Consider the following 13,704-nt stretch of genomic DNA (forward strand, 5'->3'; position numbering starts at 1 on the left):
AGACATGCAAATTAGTGTCATTGCAGGCAGTTTTCTCAATAAATCAGGATTTTTTTAAAAATTTTTTATTTGTTTGAGATGCAAAGAGATAGAAAGAGAGCTCCCATCTACTGGCTCACTCCCCAAATGCCTGCAATGGTGAGAGTTGGGCCAGGCCATAGCCAGGAGCCAGGAACTCTCTCGGGTCTCCCACGTGGGTGGCAAGAAGCCAAGAACCTGAGCCACCATTGCTACCTCCCAGGGTCTGCACTGGCCGGAAGCTGGAATCAGGCGCTGGAGTCAGGCCTGGAAACCAGGCACTCTCTAGGGAACTCAGGTGTCTTAACTAGCATCCTGACTGCTTGCTAGCCCAAACACCCACCCCTGGAGCAGGGTTTGTGAAACTAGTAAGTGCAAGAGTGGGTCAGGGGTCAATCTACTGGGTACAAGCACAGTTTTAAACGTGAAGTACTGGGCCGGTGCCGCAGCTCAATAGGCTAATCCTCCGCCTGTGGCGCCAGCACATTGGGTTCTAGTCCCGGTCGGGGCGCTGGATTCTGTCCCGGTTGCCCTTCTTCTAGGGCAGCTCTCTGCTGTGGCCCAGGAGTCCAGTGGAGGATGGCCCAAGTCCTTGGGTCCTGCACCCATGGGAGACCAGGAGAAGCACCTGGCTCCTGCCATCGGATCAGCAAGGTGTGCCGGCCGCAGCACGCTGGTCGTGGCGGCTATTGGAAGGTGAACAAACGACAAAGGAAGATCTTTCTCTCTGTCTCTCTCACTGACCACTTTGCCTGTCAAAAAAATTTTTTTTTTAAAAATGTGAAGTACTTGGGGGGCCGGCGCTGTGGCGCAGTGGGTTAATGCCTGAAGTGCTGGCACCCTATGTGGGTGCCAGTTTGAGTCCTGGCAGCTCTACTTCTGATTCAGCTCTCTGCTATGACCTGGGAAAGCAGTGGAAGATGGCCCAAGTCTTTGGCTGTTATGGTCATCTGGAGTGAACCAGTGGAAGGAAGACTCTCTCTCTGCCTCTGCCTCTGCCTCTCTGTAACTCTGCCTTCCAAATAAATAAATAAATCTTTTTAAAAAAATGAAGTGCTTGTGAAGTACTTTTGAATGAATACAAAATTGGAGTTCTTGAACCCATGTGGGTAACTGTGTCTTTGTGTAGCCTTTATTTCCATTCATCTTGTGTGTGCGTGCATGGGTGCATGGTTGTGGTTGTGGCTGTGGTATAAATTGTGTCTTTATAATTGATTTATAACCCTCACCCCACCAAAGGGAGACACATTGGAAGCTGCTAAAGACCCCTGCCTAGGAGTCCGCAAAATGACAGAAAAATGGTCCCGATTCCTATAACCATCACCTGCTGATCGAAAGCAGCATTTAGATCTGTTGGAATATTGTTTCTGTTATTTAGTATCTGTGTAAGCTTGGGCAAGTTGTCCAGCAGCTCTGTGTCTCGTCTGCCACGTTGATAAAGTAGACGCCCTAATGCCAGCTTTGCCTTGTTGCTGTTAGGTTTAGTAATCGTGCATATGGAAGTTGTCTCACAAAGAAGGCACTCCACTACTGACAGTTCCAAAGAATTCACTGGGAAGGGCAGTGAGCAGAGGGCCAGATCTTTAAGATTACATAGAAGTAGCTGTCACTTAGGAGCCTTTTGGGTGACAACATAAGCATAAAAGGACCTGTTGTCATGGTGATGGAGTGACACCCCCCCCCCCCCCCCCCAGAATCCAAGGAAAGGTTAAACAAGCTTTAGAAATGCAGGAACTTGAGAGTGTGGGCATCCAGGTGGCTGGAGCTAAGGGATATGAATGCTCAGAGAATCCTCTACACCCAGTTCTGATCTCTTTGTTCTTCCCCAAAGGACAGAGAGTTTGATGGACTGAGCTTCGGTCAGGTGCCTACCCATTCACTATGGGAAAGCAGGGCACCCTGACTTGTGATCCCACCAGAGTGCATGGGATGGGAGAGGAATGGTTCCCCCAAGGAAAGTTTAGTGCTGCTGCCAGAAGCAGAGAGAGTGGATGCGATAATATAGCCCAGGCGTCCTGACTCTGATGTCTGCAGTATTAAACATTGTTAGACATTGCCTCCCTCAGGGCTCTGTGGAGTATTGGATATTGTGTGCCTCTTCAGAGGCCAATAGCGCCTCCCTGGCTGGGCAGTGCTATTGTACTACAACTCCCAGCATGCAACCAGACTGGTTATAAGCTTAACCCCTTCTTTGCCAAATTTCCCTTACTGTCTTGGGTCAAATAATCTGTAATGGCAAAATCCAGTCTCCCTAAAGGATAATTAAGTGATTGTGGCATTAATGTAGATGCAAATGGCAGTAGACAGCAGAGAGGATATGATTTAGGTTAAAATATTCTCCACATTTTTGGCGTGCAAAGGAAAACATTGGAGATTACCATGGAAAATATTTTTTAAATATTTATTTATTTGTTTGGAAGGCCGAGGGTTGGCGGGGAGACACAGAGAAAGAGAGATCTTCCATCTGCTGGTTCACTCCACAAATGGTTGCAACAGCCATGTCCAGGCCACGCCTAAGCAGGAGTCAGGAATTGCATCCTGGTCTCCCACGTGGGTGGCAGGGTGTAAGCCCATTGCCTTCCCAGGTGCATTGGCAATGAGTTGGTTGGGAAGCATAGCAGTTAGGGTCTAGTGCTCTGGCATAGGATGCCAGCATCAAAAGTGGTGGTTTAACCTGCTGTGTCATAATGCCAGCCTGGAAAAGATTTTTTTAAACTTAAAAATATGTACTATGAAAACATCAATAAGAGTATTACAGTACCCATTCTCAAACTTAGATCCACCTTAGAATCACCCAAGGAATGAAAAGTGAATACTGATGCCTAGGTTATCTTCCTAGAGGTTCTGATTTATTTGATCTGGGGTGAGTTTTTTTTTGTTTTTTTTTTGTTTTTTGTTTGTTTGTTTTTTGTTTTTTTAATCTTCTTTTATCTGGAAGACAAAGGTAGAGAGAATGAGTTCTTCCATTTGCTGGTTCACTCCTCAAATGGCCACATTGGTCAAGGATAGACTAGGCCAAAGCCAGGAGCCTGGAACTTCTTCAGGGTCTCCCATGTGGATGGTAGGGGCCAAGGACTTGGGTCATCTCCTGCTGCTTTCCCAGGGTGGTGGGGAGCAACATTAGGGAGCTGAAAGGAAAGTGGAACAGCCGGGACTTGAACTGGCGCTCACCTTTCCACTCGTTGTTTAATGGGAAGCGTTGGCTCTGACAGTACTGGGCAGGGCATGGAAGTGTCGGGGAGCCCTCCATGAGGAGTGACCGTCTTCCAGGCAGGGAGAAGGAGGGCCAGGGAATCAGGAGGATGTCAACCCCGCTGTATCAAAATCCAAAACCCATCATAGAGTGAAACAGGCGAATGGGAAGAAAAGCAGCCGAGTCTACTTAACCAAAAAAAATCTCTACTTAACCAAAAAAAATTGTGGAAGAACCCACAATTTACTTACCTTTCCATTTCCTTGACTGAGTGATTTTGACCCCCCAAAAAATAGCTAATATGGTTTTGTAAAAGAAAAATTTAGAGGTATGAGCTGGTCTTTTCCTTTCCTCTTAAGAATAAACTTTGTTTTATTTTTCTTACCAAATCAGGCAGAATTTATGCATTTGAATACCTACCTTCAGTTGAACTGAATTACCTGGAGATTGGAGGTTATTCCTTTTTTTTTTTTTTTAACTTTTATTTAATGAATATAAATTTCCAAAGTACGGCTTATGGATTACAATGGCTTCCCCCCCATACCGTCCCTCCCACCCACAACCCTCCCCTTTCCCACTCCCTCTCCCCTTCCATTCACATCAAGATTCATTTTCGATTCACTTAATATACAGAAGATCAGTTTAGCATACATTAAGTAAAGATTTCAACAGTTTGCTCCCACACAGAAACAAGTGAGAGTCAAGTTGGGAATTGATAATTTCTTTTTTTTTTTTTTTTTTTTTTTTACAGAAGATCAGTTTAGTATACATTAAGTAAAGATTTCAACAGTTTGCACCTCCATAGAAACACAAAGTGAAATATACTGTTTGAGTACTCGTTATAGCATTAAATCTCAATGTACAGCACATTAAGGACAGAGATCCTACATGAGGAGTAAGTGCACAGTGACTCCTGTTGTTGACTTTACAAATTGACACTCCTGTTTATGGCATCAGTAATCTCCCTATGCTCCAGTCATGAATTTCCAAGGCTATGGAAGCCTTTTGAGTTTTCCGACTCTTATCTTGTTTAGACAAGGTCATAGTCAAAGTGGAGGTTCTCTCCTCCCTTCAGAGAAAGGTACCTCCTTCTTTGAAGACCCGTTCTTTCCACTGAGATCTCACTCACAGAGATCTTTCATTTAGGGTTTTTTTTTTTTTTTTTTTTTTTTTTTTTTTTGCCAGAGTGTCTTGGCTTTCCATGCCTGAAATACTCTCTTGGGCTTTTCAGCCAGATTGGAATGCCTTTAGGGTTGATTCTGAGGCCAGAGTGCTGTTTAGGACATCTGCCATTCTATGAGTCTGCTGTGTATCTCACTTCCCATGTTGGATCACTCTCCCCTTTATTTATTCTATCGGTTAGTATTAGCAGGTACTAGACTTGTTTATGTGCTCCCTTTGACTCTTAGTCCTTTCATTATGATCCATTGTGAACTGAGATTGATCACTGGGACTAGTGAGATGGCATTGGTACATGCCACCTTGATGGAATTAAATTGGAGTCCCCTGGTATGTTTCTAACTCTACCATTTGGGGCAAGTCAGCTTGAGCATGTCCAGAATTGTACGTCTCTTCCCTCTCTTATTCCCACTCTTATGTTTAACAGGGATCACATTTCAGTTAAATTTCAACACTTAAGAATAACTGTGTATTAATTACAGAATTAAACCAGTCATATTAAGTAGAACAGACCAAAAAAAAACTACTAAGAGGGATAATGTATTAAGTTGTTCATTAACAGTCAGGGCTATGCTGATCAAGTCACCGTTTCTCATAATGTCCATTTCACTTCAACAGGTTTCCTTTTTGGTGTTCAGTCAGTTGTCACCAATCAGGGAGAACATATGGTATTTGTCCCTTTGGGACTGGCTTATTTCACTCAGCATGATGTGTTCCAGATTCCTCCATTTTGTTGCAAATGACTGGAATTCGTTGTTTCTTACTGCGGTATAGTATTCTAAAGAGTACATATCCCATAATTTCTTTATCCATTCTACCGTTGATGGGCATTTAGGTTGGTTCCAGGTCTTGGCTATTGTGAATTGAGCTGCAATAAACATTAGGGTGCAGGTCGCTTTTTTGTTTGCCAATTTAAATTCCTTTGGGTAAATTCCAAGGAGTGGGATGGCTGGGTCGAACGGTAGGGTTGTATTCAGGTTTCTGAGGAATCTCCAGACTGACTTCCATAGTGGCTTGACCAGTTTGCATTCCCACCAACAGTGGGTTAGTGTCCCTTTTTCCCCACATCCTCGCCAGCATCTGTTGTTGGTGGATTTCTGTATGTGAGCCATTCTAACCGGGGTGAGGTGAAACCTCATTGTGCTTTTGATTTGCATTTCCCTGATTGCTAGTGATCTTGAACATTTTTTCATGTGCCTGTTGGCCATTTGGATTTCCTCTTTTGCAAAATGTCTATTGAAGTCCTTGGCCCATCTCTTAAGTGGGTTGTTGGTTTTGTTTTTGTGGAGTTTCTTGATCTCTTTGTAGATTCTGGTTATTAACCCTTTATCTGTTGCATAGTTTGCAAATATTTTTTCCCATTCTGTCGGTTGTCTCTTCACTCTCCTGACTGTTTCTTTTGCAGTACAGAAACTTCTCAATTTGATGCAATCCCAATAGTTGATTTTGGCTTTGACTGCCTGTGCCTCCCGGGTCTTTTCCAGAAATTCTTTGCCTGTGCCAATATCTTGAAGGGTTTCTCCAATGTTCTCTAATAACTTAATGGTGTCAGGACGTAGATTTAGGTCTTTAATCCACGTTGAGTGAATTTTTGTGTAAGGTGTAAGGTAGGGGTCTTGCTTCATGCTTCTGCACGTGGAAATCCAGTTTTCCCAGCACCATTTATTGAATAGACTGTCCTTGCTCCAGGAATTGGTTTTAGATCCTTGATCAAATTTGAGTTGGCTGTAGATGTTTGGGTTGATTTCTGGTGTTTCAATTCTGCTCCATTGGTCTATCCATCTGTTTCTGTACCAGTACCATGCTGTTTTGATTACAGCTGCCCTGTAGTATGTCCTGAAATCTGGTATTGAGATGCCTCCGGCTTTGTTTTTGTTGTACAAGATTGCTTTAGCTATTCGAGGTCTCTTGTGCCTCCATATGAATTTCAGCATCATTTTTTCTAGATCTGAGAAGAATATCTTTGGTATCCTGATTGGAATTGCATTGAATCTATAAATTGCTTTTGGGAGAATGGACATTTTGATGATGTTGATTCTTCTAATCCATGAGCATGGAAGATTTTTCCATTGGAGGTTATTCCTTCTTTTTTTTTTTTTTTTTTTTTTTTTTTTTTTTTTTTTTTTTTGACAGGCAGAGTGGACAGTGAGAGAGAGAGACAGAGAGAAAGGTCTTCCTTTGCCGTTGGTTCACCCTCCAATGACCACCGCGGCCGGCCCACCGCGCTGATCCGATGGCAGGAGCCAGACTTATCCTGGTCTCCCATGGGATGCAGGGCCCAAGCACTTGGGCCATCCTCCACTGCACTCCTGGCCACAGCAGAGAGCTGGCCTGGAAGAGGGGCAACCGGGACAGAATCCGGCGCCCCGACCAGGACTAGAACCCGGTGTGCCGGCGCCGCTAGGCGGAGGATTAGCCTAGTGAGCCGCGGCGCCGGCCGGTTATTCCTTATTTCTCCAAAGAGTCCCTTTGCATACATGCTGGTCAGGAGCAATTGAACCACCGCTGCTTTCTTTCCCTGGTTCAGTTCCCAGGGAAGGAAAATAACGTAACTAACTGATGATGACAATGAGTACAATAGTGGCAACTAGTAACACGCCAGACACTGCTATAGAGTTGTCACCCCATTTAATTATCATAATAATTTGGTTATTACTGGTCTCCAATTTTTAAATGAGGGAATTGAGGCACAGAGAGGGTAGGCAACTTGCCCAAGATAAGAATTTGAGCTGGCCGCCGCGGCTCAATAGGCTAATCCTCCACCTGCGGCGCCGGCACACTGGGTTCTAGTCCCGGTTGGGGCACCGGATTCTGTCCCGGTTGCCCCTCTTCCAGGCCAGCTCTCTGCTGTGGCCAGGGAGTGCAGTGGAGGATGGCCCAAGTGCTTGGGCCCTGCACCCCATGGGAGACCAGGAGAAGCACCTGGTTCCTGCCATCGGATCAGTGCGGTGCGCCGGCCACAGCGGCCATTGGAGGATGAACCAACGGCAAAGGAAGACCTTTCTCTCTGTCTCTCTCTCACTGTCCACTCTGCCTGTCAAAAAAAAAAAAAAAAAAAAAAAAAAAAGAATTTGAGCTGGCTTAAAACCGAGGCATTCTTGGCCGGCAACGTGGCTCACTAGGCTAATCCTCCACCTGTGGTGCCGGCACTCAGGGTTCTAGTCCCGGTTGGGGTGCCGGATTCTGTCCCAGTTGCTCCTTTTCCAGTCCAGCTCTCTGCTGTGGCCCAGGAAGGCAGTGGAGGATGGCCCAAGTGCTTGGGCCCTGCACCCGCATGGGAGACCAGGAGGAAGCACCTGGCTCCTGGCTTCAGATCAGCGCAGCGCACCAGCCATAGTGGCCTTTTGGGGAGTGAACCGATAGCTGTGTGAGTGGTGCCGGGCCCCTGTCCTGGTCTGGTTTCGTGATCAGGATGACCCTTGGAAAAGCAGTGGCCTATAGGCAGGCTGGATCTGGGATGTGGAGGAAAGAGAATGAGCCATGGGCTGGTTCTGCCATGGATGAGCTGTGTGACCCTGGGCACAACTCTTAATATCTAGGCTCTGGTTTGCAAAGGACATTCTTGGCCTAGAGGATCTCTGAAGATCCTATTCGTGTTAACTGGCCCTGCTAGCATCCTATTGAGGAGTGATTATCCGAAAGGCAAGGCAAGTGTTGAGTGGGTTCTTGCACATCCAAAACTGAGTAGCAAGTAGCTGTCTGGGTGTGCTGAGGACACACGTGAGACCCCACTGCCTCCTGCCTCATCATGTGCTGTATACCTGAAGCTGGTGAGTGGATAAACCTCATTTGTAGCTATTCCTAGATGCTCAAGGAACATTTCAAAGAAGGAAGGAATGATTATTTAAGGAAGAGAGTATCATAGAAGTCGCTGGGGTGGACAAGGTAGGGAAGAGGGTAAGGACTTCTCATTGCTTTGATCCCAGAACCCCATTAGATGCTGTAGATCCTGGCAGTCCAGCCTTCTTGGGAGTTGCTCAGGAATACATAAGGGCCTTTCCTTTGTCACCCTGGCTAGGAAGTGGCACTTGGATTGGTCAGACTGGAAATGCTAGCATCCTGCCACCCTTGGGACCCTCGCACTCAGTGAAAACTTACCTGCCCCGAATGTCCTGAGACTCCACTGAGAAGGCGTAAAGGACGCTCTCACGTTGGCGAACACAAGCCCTGTGTGCATTTTTCTGAACATTAATCAATAATCCATTAACCCCTAAGGCAGATACAAACCCCATTGAGAGAGAGACCTTCTGATGAGGACTATGGAGGGGCTGTGAGTTTTATTTCCTTGGGCCTCAATTTCTCCATTTTTATAGCATCAACATTCTATAACTCCCTCATTTCTCTCCCCTAGTAAAGAGAAATACCTTGTAAAGATAGAGGCTGGGAAAAAATTTGTTTATCTCATTTTGTGTATGGTAGATACGAGTGCAGGTATGGCTAACCAAAATGCAAAGGGTAAAGTTTAAACCAAAATGTATACAGAATCAAATGATCCCAGAATATTTTTTAATAAATTTTAATTTTATTCACTTGTTGTCTTATTTGAAATCTTCATCTGTAGGTTCACTCCCCAAATGCCTGCAACAGCCAAGGCTAGGCCAGACTGAAGCCAGGAACTCAGAACTCAAACCGTGCCTGCCACACGGCTGGTAGGGACTCAAGAACTTAAACCCTCATCTGCTGCTTCCAAGAGTGTGCATAAGCAGGGATCCAAAATGGAGGAGCTGGGGCTCAAACCAGGCACTCCAATATGGGATGCAGGCTTCCCAAGTGCTGCCTTCACTGCTGAACCAAATGCCTGGCCCAAGTTTTTTTTTCCTTTTAAAAGATTTATTTATTTATTTATTTATTTATTTATTTATTTGAAAGACACACACACAGAGAGAGAGAGAGAGAGAGAGAGGTCTTCCATTTGTTGGTTCACTCCCCAAATGATTGTAATGTCTGGGACTGGGTCAGGTCGAAGCCAGGAGCCATGAGCTTCATCCAGGTCTCTCACATGGTTGGCAGGGGCCCAAGCACTTGGGCCATCCTCCACTGCCTTCCCAGGCACGTTAGCAGGAAGCTGGATTGAAAGCAGAGCAGCTTGGACTTGAACTGGTGCTCCAGTGTGGGACGCTGGTGTCACCAGTGATGGCTTTACCTAGTGTGCCACATTGCAGGCCCCTCTGCAAGTGTTTTTCATCAAGAATGATTTTTAGCTAGTTAGCATTTTATCTAGAAATATATTTAAAATTCAGAATTAAGCACCAAAAATTCAAGCAAGGTCAAGGTAGTTGAGCCTGGACTTGAATAGAAGTCTATTCAAAAAGAAGGTTTGTTAGGGACTAAAACAAGGATAATTAAACAAAAAATCAGTTTTGGGTGGTACTAAGGAAAAGCAGTGGCTCTAAAAGGTATTCCTAGAGGTGGGCTTGGTTCTGGAATATAAAATTGAAAAAATGATTACTCTTCTTTTCTTCTTCTACTTTATGCCTGAATCACTCCCAAAATAATTCTTGGCAGTCATTAAAGAAAAAAAAAAAAAAGGATACTCCTTAATTCTTTCAAGACCATTAAATGCTTCTTTTATTTTTTATTTTGTCTTTTTTTTTTTTTTTTTTTTGGTTTAAATTCTGAAACTAAAAGGAAAACCATACAACCAGATTGATCATCTTTGGAAACTTGAACTTCATGATACTGGATTTGAGGCTTTTGGCTTTTGTCTTATCCCTTCAGAAGGGTTCTGTTTTGTTTGGCTTGGCTTCATTCTCTCATTCTGGAAGAACTAAGAGCTTGCCTTTGCTGCCCGTGACTTGTGGCCTGTATTATACCCATTAATTTTGGAAAGAATGATGACCCAAGAAGCTAGGAATTTGACCCCAGAAAATAGCAAAGAAATGTCAGAAGTGGTTATGAGCATGGGATTAACATCTTCTGGGTCCAGGGCTGAGTAGGGTGGGAACCAGGGGGAAGCACCCAGCATCTGTCCCAGCCCCACAGCTGGCCCCACTCGCCACACAGCCCCAAACACTCCCAGTTGTGGAGCGATGACATGGAGGAACCGATGACATGGAGGAACTGAGATTTGCTGGGCCTCCCTGGTATTGACTGGATCGATCTTTTCATAGCATCCTCACTGTACAGAAGCTTACAGAGCGTATGTTTCCAGGATCTGTTATCAGATGAGTCTGTTTTTGATGTGTGTAAAACGATAGGCAGTTGTAGAGGCTTCCCTGGGTGAAGCAAGTGTTATGTAAAATGTCTATAGAGTATGGTTTGCTTATAGGACGTTTGGGCAAGGAACTGACAGGCTGGCCCTAGCCTGGCTCCAGAGGCTCATCCCAGCCCAGTGGGATGCCCTGGGTTTGCTGTTCAGCAGCTGAGTGACCTTGGGCAAGTGTTTATGGGTTCTCCTCCACAGGGTCTCAGAGGCAGCATGGAGACCACACTGGTGCTTCTCCACAGGCTGCCTTGAAGAGGTAAGAAAGAGCTCCGCACACAGTACCTTCGTGTCAGCTCGGCCTGCGAGCTCCGCACACAGTACCTTCGTGTCAGCTCGGCCTGCCTCCTGCTGTTCCTGGTACTCCCTGACAGGGAAGCCCCTCCCGAAGATGCCGGAATCAGTCACTGAGGGAGGGGGTGCGCCGAGAACCCAGGCCAGAGCAGTGGCACCAAGAGGCGGGCGCCCTGACCCAGGCCGTGTGGAGCAGGCGCCCTCGTTGTGGCCTAAGGGGAACCCCGGAGAAGCACGACCCAGGGCCGTGTGTCCTTCCATTCCTATTCTAGAACGCAGCCAGACCTCAGGAGGGCCCTGGAGCCAGAGCCTTGCACGCCTGCTGATGCCTCAAGAGGAAGACGACTTCCCCTTTTGTTCCTTTTCTTCTGGGCCAAGGTCAAAGTGAGCCACGCTGGACACAGGCCCATCGTCCAGTGTTTGCCTGCACTTACGGCAATCGAAAGACAGCTAAGGAAACAATTTGCTTTTAAACTGTGAACAAGTGAGCCTTACTTCTTATTCAGCATCGTGGCCGCAGTCCATTCATTCATTCATTCAAAAACGTTTGCGTGTCCTCCACGTGAGGCCCAGTGCAGAGCGTGGGAGCCACGGAGCTCCCGTGTCCAAGCCTCCCGTAGCCCAGTGGCAGCGGGCACCTACGCAGGCGGAAATGATGCGCGGTGAAGGGAGGAGTCGGGCTGGGCGTGCAGCGGCGGCACAGGCTCTGGACGAGGGTGAAAGCCTTGTCGCAGGCAGGCAGCCTCGCTGTCTGTGTCGGTGACTGCAGCACCGGCCGCCATCCCACCTCAGCTTCCTCCTCCCCAGGAGAGCTGGGAAACCTCCTGCCCCCCTTCTCAGAATTCCCACACACATGGAGAGCGATTCCTCAGGAAAATCAGAGAACAAGGAGAATAATGACTAACAAGACAAAAAAAAAAAATACAGGAGAAAAAGCTGCCATGCTTCCCTGGCTGGGTGGGTGTATTGAGCACTGCACTAAGGATTTTTTTTTTTTTTGCCAGGCGGAGTTAGAGAGAGAGAGAGAGAGAGAGAGAGAGAGTTATAGACAGTGAGAGAGAGACAGAGAGAAAGGTCTTCCTTCCATTGGTTCACTCCCCTAATGGCCACTATAGCCGGTGCTGCGCCAATCCGAAGCCAGGAGCCAGGTGCTTCCTCCTGGTCTCCCATGTGGGTGCAGGGATCCAAGCACTTGGGCCATCCTCCACTGCCTTCCCGGGCCACAGCAGAGAGCTGGACTGGAAGAGGAGCAACCAGGACTAGAACCCAGGGTGCCACGGCAGGCAGAGGATTAACCAAGTGAGCCACGGCGCTGACCAGCACTACGAATCTTTGTAGGAAGGTCACACTGTATCTTTTTTTTTTTTTAATTTTTTATTTTTTATTTATTTATTTTTTTTTTTATTTTTGACAGGCAGAGTGGACAGTGAGAGAGAGAGACAGAGAGAGAAAGGTCTTCCTTTGCCGTTGGTTCACCCTCCAATGGCCGCCGCTGCAGCCGGCGCACCGCGCTGATCCGATGGCAGGAGCCAGGATCCAGGTGCTTTTCCTGGTCTCCCATGGGGTGCAGGGCCCAAGCACCTGGGCCATCCTCCACTGCACTCCCTGGCCATAGCAGAGAGCTGGCCTGGAAGAGGGGCAACCGGGACAGAATCCGGCGCCCCAACCGGGACTAGAACCCGGTGTGCCGGCGCCGCAAGGTGGAGGATTAGCCTATTGAGCCACGGCGCCGGCTCCACACTGTATCTTTTTTTTTTTTTTTTAATATTTTATTTTATTTTTATTTATTTATTTTATATTTATTTTTGACAGGCAGAGTGGACAGTGAGAGAGACAGAGAGAAAGGTCTTCCTTTGCTGTTGGTTCACCTTCCAATGGCTGCCACGGCCGGCGCGCTGTGGCCAGCACACCACGCTGATCCAATGGCAGGATCCAGGTGCTTTTCCTGGTCTCCCATGGGGTGCAGGGCCCAAGCACCTGGGCCATCCTCCACTGCACTCCCTGGCCATAGCAGAGAGCTGGCCTGGAAGAGGGGCAACCGGGACAGAATCCGGCGCCCCAACCGGGACTAGAACCCGGTGTGCCGGCGCCGCAAGGTGGAGGATTAGCCTATTGAGCCACGGCGCCAGCTCACCGTATCTTTTATTTCTCTTAATAGTTCTATGAGGCAGGCATTATGCATATGCCCATTTTCTGGATAAGGAAACTGAGGCTACAGAGGTGAAATAAATAGGTCATAAACCTAGCCAATAGTGAAAGCAACATTTGAACACAAGACAATGTGCTTACTCATTCCTTATTAAGAACAGTTGTTCTTTTCAGAGGCAAGAGAGGGAGGCGCTGCTATTTCCAGGAAGGAAGTCTTTAGGTAGAATAAAGATGAAGAGACTCTCGGCGGGAGTCTGAAATCCAGCCCTGGCAGCGCTGGCCACAGGAGGAGTTCAGTGAATGGTAAGGGAGTGAGAGAGGGCGTGAGGGATGGAGGGAGGGAATGAGGGAGGTGCCTCAGAGATTCTCCCACGTATCAGAACCTCCACAGGCTTTTCCCCATCAACCTCAGCCTGCACTTTCCTCTCTTCCATAGCACAGTTCCCAGAAACGTGGGGCAGCGTAGTGGTGACTGATTGCCACCACTCTCGCTGGGCCCTGAAATCCTCATCTGAGAATGCTTTGTGCGCCTGTCTGGGTCACCATGGCCTCTCCTGTGGATGCTTGCCCTGGAAGACAATGCCACAGGCCCTTCGTGTTGGAAGGTTCAGGGGATTACAAGACATCGCCAGTGCGAGTATATAAGGAAGTTGTTGAGGTTGTGAGGCCT

The 13,704-nt window shown here is 47.1% G+C and overlaps 1 protein-coding gene across 15 annotated transcripts in view; it reads left to right on the plus strand.

Moving 5' to 3' along the window:
* The window catches only part of LOC100347176 (protein FRA10AC1), a 107,743-nt gene that overhangs the window by 8,995 nt on the left and 85,044 nt on the right, over positions 1 to 13,704 (plus strand). The window lies entirely within an intron of this gene.

The sequence above is a fragment of the Oryctolagus cuniculus genome, chromosome 15 (genome assembly GCF_964237555.1).
Source record: "Oryctolagus cuniculus chromosome 15, mOryCun1.1, whole genome shotgun sequence".
NCBI classification, from domain to species: Eukaryota; Metazoa; Chordata; class Mammalia; order Lagomorpha; family Leporidae; genus Oryctolagus; species Oryctolagus cuniculus.